The following is an 11,554-nucleotide window of genomic DNA, read 5'->3' as shown; positions in this document are numbered from 1 at the left end:
TCAATCCTTGGGATGCCGGGAGATTCAGGGTACCCCTGTTTGGGGGAAGGAGAAAACCGGGCTTTGGAGCTACCCTTGGGCTGGAAACACAATGTGCAAACAAGCCCAGGGTACTGGCGGAATTGCTGAGGTTCTGGTGCTGTGCGGCAGCCTGGAGCTTGCGTAGGTCCTGCACCCAGACTTGTTGTCCTGCAACACATTCACCCAGACTCTGAACAGCAGCAGGATGTCCTAGATTAAATAGTGGTTCTTTTCTGGATAGAGTCTCCTCAAGGGACTTCCGTGGTCAGGGCTGCTGCTGGAGCCATGTTGCTGTCTGTGATCCGTGCTGACTCCAGCTTTAATAGGCAAGGAAGCTTTGTTTGAGATGGTATTGATGACTGCAGACTCATAACTGAGAATGAGAGAAATTGAAGGCCTCTGTGACAACCCCTTTCCCTACCACCACATACACCAGAAAAGAAACAGTCTAGACAGGAAACCACTGAAGAGAGACCTTAAAGACTGAGAAAGATGCTGATGATAAAGATGTGGTGATAAAGATGCAGTTGATTGGCAGGGCAGGGGTGGGGAAGGAGGGAGGACAGTAACACAGGACTCAGTTTTCCTTAAGGGACTGGCCATTGGGAGTTTGACCTTGCTTCAACAAGCACATGGGCAATACCACTGGACTTGGTGGTTGGTTTGTTTCATTTTTGGTGGGAGGGGGCAGGAGGGTATGGGTAGGTGGAATGGTAGAACTTGTAAGAATGAAGAGTGTGGTCTGGGTACATGGTATGAAATTCCCAAATCATTAATATAAATATTATGTTGGGGAATAATTAGAAAAGGTGGTAGAAAATAGGATACCCACTTCTGAAAGGATGAGGCTGTAATTCTATTTCTCACCCTTTATAACAATCTACTTGAAATGGATAAAAGAATATTAAGATCTCCATCATTAAAACTGACAGAGGAAAATATCAGGAAAACCTGATGTAGGGATAGGGAGCAGCATTCTGAAAAGTATCCCAATAATTCGGTAAGTAACTGCAATAACTATCCAATGCAATTGAAATGTAATAATTCTGAAAGGCAAAGAAAGGGCCTCGGGGTAAAGAGAGAACCTACAGAATGGGGAAACATTTGCTTACTTTAAACATAGTAGGAAATTACAACAAGAGGGTTAGAATTAAAAATTCTAACAGCAAACCTCTAACAGCAAAATAAAAGTCATCTAATCCATGCATGGAAAAATTCATTAAATGGGCAATTCTCAAAAGAAAAAGCACAAAAGAACAAAACATACATGAAAAAGAAGATTCAACATTATTGGCCATTGTGGAAATAGAAAGTGAAGTTGCATTTACTTTCAAACGCCTTTCCTTCATCAATATGTCTATCATCAGCAAAGCAAATGACACCAAGTTCTGACAAGAGTGTGAGAGGAAAACATTGTTATGTAGAGCTGGTAGGACTGTAACTAGCAGTCCTTGAAGAAATATGGAGATTCCTCACAAAGGATTTAAAAACAGGAAGAGTGACTGCATGATTCACATATTCCATGGGTCAACACCCCAAGGACTCCGTCAGCAAACCATAAGGGATATGCACATTCATGCTTACTGCAGCACTGTCCTCAGAAGTCAAAATCCAGTGCCAACCTCGATGCCCATCAACTGTTGAATGGAGAGAGAACATGTGGTCTATGAATGAATCACCAAATGTGTCATTTTTCAGGAAAATGGTTGGACCTAAGGATCATGATACCAAAACAAGCCAGAACCAGAAAGGCAAATATTTTATGCTCTCTTATAAACAAAAAGCAAAATCTGCCTTTAAGACGTGTGTGTGTGTGTGTGTGTGTGTGTGTGTGTGTATCGATGTGTATGTGTATGTATGAGTGTTCATATGTGTGTCTGTATGGATGGGTGTGAATGTGTGTGTATGTGTGTATGCATGGGTGGGTATGTGTGTGTATATATGGGTATGTGTGTTTGTGTGTATGTGTGTATGTATGGGTGTGTATGGGTATATATATATAGGGGTGTGTGTGTATGTGTGTATGTATGAGTGAATATGTGTGTATATGTGTGTGTATCAATGTGGATGTGTGTGTATGTATGGGTGTGTATGTCTTTGTATGTATGTGGCTGTGTATGTGTATGTATGTGTGTTCATATGTGTGTGTATGTGTGTTCATATGTGTGTGTATGTATGGGTGTGAATGTGTGTATGTGTGTATGTATGAGTGAATATGTGTGTGTGTGTGTGTGTGTGTGTGTGTGTGTGTGTGTGTGTTCATTGTCTCACTAAGAAAGCCCTTCTTGTCTGGGTAATGAAGAGCTATTTACAAAACAGTTCCTTGTATAACCAAAATGATAAAGGGGATCAGAGAGAGAAACCAAAAGTCAGAAGCACGTAAGAAGCTACGGATTGGAGACTTCTAATTATTTGATATCTACAGCATCCTATGAAAATTACCTTTGCCAAGAGAAGTGTGATAGCCCTTTGATGGGGGCGTGGGGTGCATTTAATCTTCCTATTGGCAGCAAACGAAAAGGAGTGCTACTAGTCTTAAACTCAGAAGTGAGGATGAGATTACGTTGACATCACTTTCTTCTTTCTCCAAATATGACAGGAAAACAGCTACCCATTACTTGTTGGGGAGTTAAAGGTTTGGGCCAAAGCTTGGCAGGAACACACAGAGCTGAGGTTTCATTTCTTTGCTCTGAGTTACATGCTGTGGCCATGTTAAAGTTTAGGCTTCACATTCCTTTCTGGTGAAGAGGAGATTTAATGAATATGCTACATGTTCAATCTTCTGAATGCCTCCAATCTTCTGCTGGTTCTAGCCTTTCTTTCCTTTCTTAAGTGCTATGTATAGAACGTGTATGGATATCTCTGCCTAAATGAATTCATGGAAAAGAAGAAGAATTATTGCTGTGGGACAAAAAATATCTCCCCTCAAAAAAGAATGTACAAGCACACAAAAAAAGATGTGGGATTTTTATGAATCATATCCTGTAATTTTTCACTTTTTTTCCAGCTACCTCCTTCTCAGAACAGAATCCAAGAAAACCAAAGAAAACTATTTGTGCTGTGTGCAAAAATTTTGCCAAATTGAATTACATAATTCATCTACCAGATTTGATGAGTTCCTGGATATAATTTGTAACTTTACATTTTGGGCACAAGGAAATAATGCACTTGTTACATATGAATAACATGTTTGTTAAAATATCATATTTTATAATTACTTTAGAATGTTCCTATATGCATGCTTAGTACAGAGATTTAGGCGTAGAGCTTGGCATTGGTGCAAGCACTTCAGGATACTAGACTGAATATACTTGTGTGTGGAGTCAAATCAACAAATTGGCAGATATTAAATATTTCCAGCCTTCCGGTCTCCATCTGCACCCGGAGCTGGGGCTTCCCTACAGCTCTTTAACCCAAAACCTGCTGTCGGAGAGCTGGTTTGCCAGGAGAGCTCTCCCTCTTCAGCCCACAACCTACAGGTAGGACCCCACTTTTTCTCCACTGACTATCCAAAGAGAGACCCACCAGGAGTGCACAGGGCTCAGGAAACACAGGGTGTTCATATGCATCAAAGGAAAGATCTACCAAAATGAACTCTCCATTCTAAAAATCTATGATCCAAATGCAAGAACACCCACATGCATAAATGAAACTTTACTGAGGCTCAAAGCATACAATGCACCACACACAATAATAGTAGGAGACTTCAACACCCCACTCTCATCAATGGACGGATCACAGAAACAGAAACTAAACAAAAACACAGTGAAGCTACCATAAGTTATGAACCAAGTGGATTTAACAGACATCTATAGAACATTTTATCCTAAAACAAAAGAATAAGCCTTCTTCTGAGTGCCTCATGGTACCTTCTCAAAAATTGAACATATAATTGATCACAAAACAGGCCTCAACAGATACAAGAAGATTGAAATAATCCCATACAACTTATCAGACCAGCATGGACTAAGGCTGGTCTTCAATAATAACAGAAACCACAGAAAACCCAAATACACATGGAAGTTGAATAATGCTCTGCTCAATGATACTTTGGTCAAGGAAAATATAAAAAAATAAAGCCTTTTTAGAATTTAATGAAAATGAAGGCACCACTACCCACACTTATGGGATACAATGAAAGCTGTGCTAAGAGGAAAACTCATAGCTCTGAGTGCCTGCAGAAAGAAACAGGAGAGAGCATGTGTCAGCAGCTTGACAGCACACCTAAAAGCTCTAGAACAAAAAGAAATAAATAAACCCAAGAGGAGTAGATGGCAAGAAATAATCAAACTCAGGGATGAAATCAACCAAGTAGAAACAAAAAGGACTATACAGAGAATCAACAAAACCAGGAGCTGGTTCTTTGAGAAAATCAACAATATAGATAAACCCTTAGCTAGACTAACTAGAGGTCACAGAATCTGTCCAAATTAACAAAATCAGAAATGAAAAGGGAGACATAACAACTGAATATGAGGAAATTAAAAAAATCATCAGATCCTACTACAAAAGCCTATATTCAACAAAACTGGAAAAACTGGAGGAAATGGGCAATTTTCTAGGCAGAAACCAGGTATCAAAGTTAAATCAGGAACATAAACCATCTAAACAACCCCCAATGCTCCTAAAGAACTAGAAGCAGTTACTAAAAGTCTCCCAACCAAAAAGAACGCAGGACCAGATGAGTTTAGTGCAGAATTTTACCAGAACTTCATAGAAGACCTCATACAAATACTGTCCAAACTATTCCACAAAATAGAAACAGACGGAGAGCTACCGAATTCCTTCTATGAAGCCACAATTACACTTATACCTAAACCACACAAAGACCTAACAAAGACAAAGAACTTCAGATCAATTTCCCTTATGAATATTGATGTAAAAATATCTCAATAAAATTCTCGCAAACAAATAAAAATTCTCAATAAAATTCAATGCAATCCCCATCAAAATCCCAATTATTTCTTCATAGGGTTAGAAAGAGAAATTTGCAAACTCATTTGGAATAACAAAAAAATCCAAGGATAGCTAAAACTATTCTCATCCCTGAACTCAAGCAGTATTACAGAGCAATAGTGATAAAAACTTCATGGTACTGGTACAAAGACAGGCAGATAGATCAGTGAAATAGAACTGAAGACCCAGAAATGAATCCACACACCGATGGTCACTTGATCTTTGACAAAGGAGCTAAAACCATCCAATGGAAGAAAGATAGCATTTTCAACAAATGATGCCGGTTCAACTGGAGGTCAGCACGTAGAAGAATGCAAATTGATCCATTCTTACTGCCCTGTACAAAGGTTAAGTCCAAGTTCATTAAGGACCTCCACATCAAACCAGATACACTCAAACTAATAGAAGAAACTTGGGGAAGAATCTTGAACACATGGGCACTGGGCAAAATTTCCTTAACAGAACACCAATGGCTTATGCTCTAAGATCAAGAATCGACAAATGGAAACTCATAAAACTGCAAAACTTCTGTAAGGCAAAGATCAATGTCATTAGGACAAAACAGTAACCAAGAGATTGGGAAAAGATCTTTACCAATCCTACATCTGATAGAGGGCTAATATCCAAAATATACAAAGAACTCAAGAAGTTAAGACTCCAGAGAGCCAAATAACCCTATTAAAAATGGGATACAGAGCTAAACAAACAATTCACAGCTGAGGAATATCAAATGGCTGAGAAGCACTTAAAGAAATGTTTAACATCCTTAGTCATCAGGGAAATGCAAATCAAAACAACCCTGAGATTCCACCTCACACCAGTCAGAATGATTAAGATAAAAAAAAAACTCAGGCAACAGCAGATGCTGGTGAGGATATGGAGAAAGAGGAACACTCCTCCATTGTTGTTGGGATTACAAACTGGTACAATCTCTCTGAAAATCAGTCTAGAGGTTCCTCAGAAAATTGGACATAGTACTAACTGAGGACCCAGCTATACCTCTCTTGGGCATATACCCAAAAGAGGCTCCAACATACAACAAAGACACATGCTCCACTATGTTCATAGCAGCCTTATTTATAATAGCCAGAAGCTGGAAAGAACCCAGATGGCCTTCAACAGAGGAATGGATTCCAAAAATGTGGTACATCTACACAATGGAGTACTACTCAGCTATCAAAAACAATGACTTCATGAAATCCATAGGCAAATGGAATGAACTAGAAAATATCATCCTGAGTAAGGTAACCCAATCACAAAAAAATCACATGGTATGCACTCACTGATAAGTGGACATTAGCCCAAAGCTCAGATTACCCAAGATACAAACTACGGACCACATGAAACTCAAGAAGGATGAAAAATGTGCAGGTGCTTCAGTCCTTCCTAGAAGGGGGAACAAAAATATTCATAGGAGGAAATAGGGATAAAAGATTTGTAGCAGAGATTGAAGGACAGGCCATCCAGAGCCTGCCCCACCTGGGGATCCAGCCCATTATACACATAGTCACCAAACCTAGACAATATTGCTGATGTCAAGAAGTGCTTGTTGATAGGAGCCTGATATAGGTGTCTCCTGAGAGGTTCTGCCATAGCATGACAAATACAGAGGTGGGCCATTGAACTGAGAAAGGGATCCCCATTGAAGGAATTAGAAAAAGGATTGAAGGAGCTGAAGGTCTTGCCACCCCATAAGAAAAACAAAACCAACCAACCAGAGCTCCCAGGATCTAAACCATCATCCAAAGAGTACACATAGATAGACCCATGGCTCCAGCCGCATATGTAGCAGAGGATGGCCTTGTTGGGCACCAATGGGTCGAGAAGCCTGTGGTCTGTCAAGACTGGATACCCTTCACCCCACGTAGGGGAATATCAAGGCGGGGAGGTGGGAAGGGGTGAGTGGATGGCTGGGCTAACACAGTCCTAGAAGAAGGAGGAAAGGGGATGGGATAGGGCATTTATGGACCAGAAACTGGGAAAAGATATTTACATTTGAAATGTAAATAATAATTATCCAATAGAAAAAAACAAAACAAAAAGCAAACAAAATAAAATTCCAACATTTTTGATAGTATTCACTATATCCCCAACGCACCCCAGATCCACCCTTTCCACTCTCAGCTTCCTGGTTACCCAACTTCAAGTTTTCCTTTTCATTTTTTTAAACACATCGAATCATATTTTTGGGTGCCCAACTCCTCCTGGTAGATCCTGGCATGAAATGTGGTTCATCTACCAAGTTCACACCACTAAAGGGAAAACTTGCTCTCCCTCTTCCTCAGCTATCAAATCCAAACACCACCTCAGCATGCAGCAGCTTTTAGTGCCCTCCCTCATAGTCACGTGCTATGGTTTTGTCTGGCTTGAGCTTGCACAGGTCTTGCGCATGCTGTCTCTGTTGCTGGGAGTTCATGCCTGCGTCTGCCTTATACATAGTCTTTCCTTGCAGCTACCCACCACCTGTGGCTCTTCCACTCCTCCTGTCCCCTTTTTGGCAAAGATCCTTGAGACTTGGGAAAGTGTGTGATCTACAAATGCCCCACTTTGAGCTGATCCTTCTTCTGTCATTTCTTTTTTGTATATTGGCCAGGTGGGGGTCTGTTTGTTAATCACCATCTTCTGCAAGCTGAAGCTTCTCTGTTGAAGGTTGAAGGATGCACTGATCAATTAGCGATAAGTCATTGGCAATTGGTTTTTTAAAGTATCCTCATTTAGCAGAATAATAGCATTTGTTTCTCCAATACAATCCATTGCCTATCTATTCTTCCCAAGATGGTTCCAGAAATAGGTTTCATCTCATGGACTGGGCTCTTAGATTTTATCAGAAAGTGATCAGTTGATTCTATAACGTTCTTGTCACTCGACCAACGGGTCTGCCTGTTCATGTCATCCATTACTGCAGCTCCCAGGGTTGTAATTTAGGGGAGACTGGTGTTCCTCTAGGAGTGAAGCACAGTGCTTGCTCCACCGTCTTCCTAGGTAGATCCAATTCCTGAGCTTCATATCCTTCCCCTTCCATATCCTGAACTCCACAGGTCAGGAAAAAAATGTAGATGCTTGCCTAGCTCTAAGTAGATTTGTTCTGTTTATGAAGCACTGTGAAAGAGATATAAGCCAAAACTCTGTTACAGTCACCAGATCACCACAACCCCCTACACTGGCTGGTAGAACACAGTGGTTCCAGAACTGCTGAAGTTAATGGCTGTCGAAGCCTGTGCCTTGTTAATACCTGATAATGAACTGTTCTCCCCAGTGTAATGGTTCCTACGAGCCCATCGAAAACAACAAAAGAAACATTTTTAAAATGGGCAAAGAGCTTAGATATGCCTTTCTTCAAAGACAGTATGAAAATAGCCAAGAAACATATGTAAAGGAAGTTATCATCTTACAAATCAACAGCACAATAAGAAGTCATGTTGCACATATCAGGGCAGCTATTACTAAAAAAAAAAATACCTGGGAAGAGAAAGTACCAAGCATTGCCAAGAAGCGGAGAGCTATTGAAAGCCTTGTACGTAAATGGGAATGCAGCCTGGGGTAGCCAGTGCAAATCGCTATACTAATATTATCCACTTATTCCACTTTTGGACACAGACCTAAAGTAGTCAAAAGTACAGACTCAGGCAAAAGAAAGCAAAACCAAAAGTATATAAATGTGAGAAGGGTTCTTACGAGGAGGGTCTGTGTTTAGTAGGAGGAAGGCTGTATGGTTTCAGTGACCAGAATGTACTTCATACATGCGTGAAATGGTCAAAAACCAACTTCTACACAGTCATGTTAAAGATGTCATATACTAATAGTCACAACATCTGACTCACAATAGCTAATGCGACTGAAGCACTCATAGGCAGAAGAATGAGTAAAGGAGGTGAGGTATGACCAGGCAATGGATTATTATGCGCCGTTCATGAGGGATGAAACATGTTTGATGAGGAATAACATTTAACACGTACTAGATATACATTATTCCTAAGAATATTAAAGCTATTTAAGTAAGTCAGCCCAAGAGATGCTACGGTATAATTAAACAAGTCAGTGGCTCGCAGAGCAGTCAAACTCACAGAGACCCATGAAGGAGCGTGATTGTGAGGAGTTGTAAGAAGTTAATACAGAATGCACAGAGAAGTCCAGTTGGGAGAAATGGGGTAAAGGAGCCTAGAGATGAATTGCAATAGTTCATAACCACCTAAATATAATTCATCCCAGCGGACAGTATGTGCATAGTATTAAGTTTATTAGGTTAAGTTTTATGTTATGTATATTTTGCAACGTTGAAATTGTGTGTTTTACTGAGCCTTTTCAAAAATGGCTGAAATTAGAAGCCTCTTAAGGCAGCTGGGGGAACTGTAGGTGTGTGGCATGGAAAAACTCAGCTGCCAGTAGCTTACTGACATATATCTGTCCAAGTTGTAACTCAGCTTTCTTAAGTATAGTCATTATTCTAACACATTGAACTGGGAGTTCGGGAGGCGAAAATGAATGTGTTTTTATTTCTACTCCTCATGAGATATAATTGTTTATCATGCTGCTATTCTTCACAAAATATGTGTGTCATAACGATATTTCAAAGCGAAATTGGGAACATAAATGAAGCAACAGTCCTTAATGAGGTGGCTGGCATATCTGGTAGGAAGTCAGTTGAATGGATCTAGAGTCTACATTCAGTGCCTCACCACATTTTAATCAGTTTTCCTCAGCCTCGTTCTTTCTCTGGATGTACTTTCCCCAGGTGAGTCATTGAAATGGCGAGTTTGATAAATTTACACAGTCCTCTTGCCAATGCGGTTCCTGAGCTGTGATCTCAGAGCCACAGAGATCTTTGCCCCAGTGTATCCTTAGCCATAGAGAACACATGCATTCTCATAAAAACAAATTATCTACCCTGTAACAATACTACAGAAACCTTAAGAAAAAGTCATGAATCCAATAAAGATCTGCAGTATTATATAAGCAAGCAGAATTTGCAAGGTAGAAACGTGGATAAACAGTTGAAAGAAAGCCATGAGATCAGAAGAAAATAAAATAAAAATATTTCTTCTGTTTTTCTTTTTTAAATATTTTATTAGTCATTTATTTAAGACTTCAAATGTTATGCCCCTTCCCAGTTTTCCCTCTGCAAACCTCCTATCTCATTTCCCTTTCCCCTGGTTCTATGAGGGTACTCCCCCACCCACTGACCCATACCTGCATCACCACTCCTGTGCTAGGGCATCGAGACTTCAAAGGCCGAGGGGCCTCCCTTACTGATGCCAGGTAAGGTCATCCTCTGCTTCATATGCAGCTGGAGCCATGGGTCTCCTCCATGTGTACTCTTTGGTTGGTGGCTTAGTCCTTGGGAACTCTGGTTGGTTGATATTGCTGTTCTCCCTGTGAGGTTGCAAACCCCTTCTGCTCCTTCTATCCTTCCCCTAAAAATTTCTTATTTACACCAACACTGAAGAAAAAAACTGTCAAAGGAAGGGATACCCACCTGAGACACAATGTATACCTCTGTCCCTGTTAGAAACTGGAATTTGTATCCTCCTTCTTAACTTTGCCAAACTATAGAAAAACAATCGTTGAGAAATGACCTCCACTTCCTTCTATTCCCAGAGGATGAGAAGAAGGTACGGACTGGTTTCCTTCAGAGCGGATAACACTGAGAGCAGCAGGCTGCTTTCTCAAGGTTCTCAGAACCTGGGCAACCTAAGCAGATGACTTAGTGCCAGCGAGAGAGCCATTGTGCATTAGCTGGGGGGTGGGGGGGGTTGACTACCAAATGCTTCTTCCCCTAGCATTTGCCACCAGGAGACTTCCTGCCCCTTCAAGGAAGAGATGTCAGGAATGTTAACTTGATAGCTGTGACTGCTAGGAGCCAAGTTATACTGGGCGGGGAGGGGGGTTGTCTGGTCCCACTGCTGCCTTAAGAGTCAAATGTAAAAGGCACTAAAATATCAGTTTAAAAAAAACCAAAATAGTGCTAGTAAGCTAAAGTTTCCACATGGGACTTCTTATATGGCTGGCCAAAGGTCAATTGGCCCCTTTTCTGAAAGAGATAGCACCCCAGAGTGGAAATAAAGTACACTCATTATCTTCCGGAGCCTGACATTATTGAAAATGCTGTCACAGACGTTTGTAGGTTATACAATGCAACTTTGGGTCTCAATCCCCCAGACTGACAGCATCATGGCTGCCTGGATGTGACAGCCAGGCATATTACTAGAACAGGTGATATATATTTCTAGTTAAAAGTGGAAAGCTTCCTTTAAAAGTAGTTTTTCAAAAGAGGCTATTTAAGAAAAATCACGACAGAAATCTCAAGGAGAAAATCTGAGACACACTTTGCCTTTGTGAGACCAGGGAAGCTGGGGGCAAGGACGTGAAACACTTCCCTACCCCTGCTGAGGGGCATGACTGACACTAAATGTGAAACACCGCGTTCTGTACAAACAGGATACTCTTACTTGTGAAAACGAACTTATGTAGAACTTACCTTACATTTCCTTGAAGAAATGCAGTATAGTAGTTAAACACAATTAAATAAAAAACAAGTCAAATCTTCACATATATTTTTAATTTTTTAGTTATTTTTAGT

The sequence above is a fragment of the Rattus rattus genome, chromosome 7, assembly GCF_011064425.1.
Source record: "Rattus rattus isolate New Zealand chromosome 7, Rrattus_CSIRO_v1, whole genome shotgun sequence".
NCBI classification, from domain to species: Eukaryota; Metazoa; Chordata; class Mammalia; order Rodentia; family Muridae; genus Rattus; species Rattus rattus.
Note: the sequence above shows the minus strand (reverse complement) of the source record.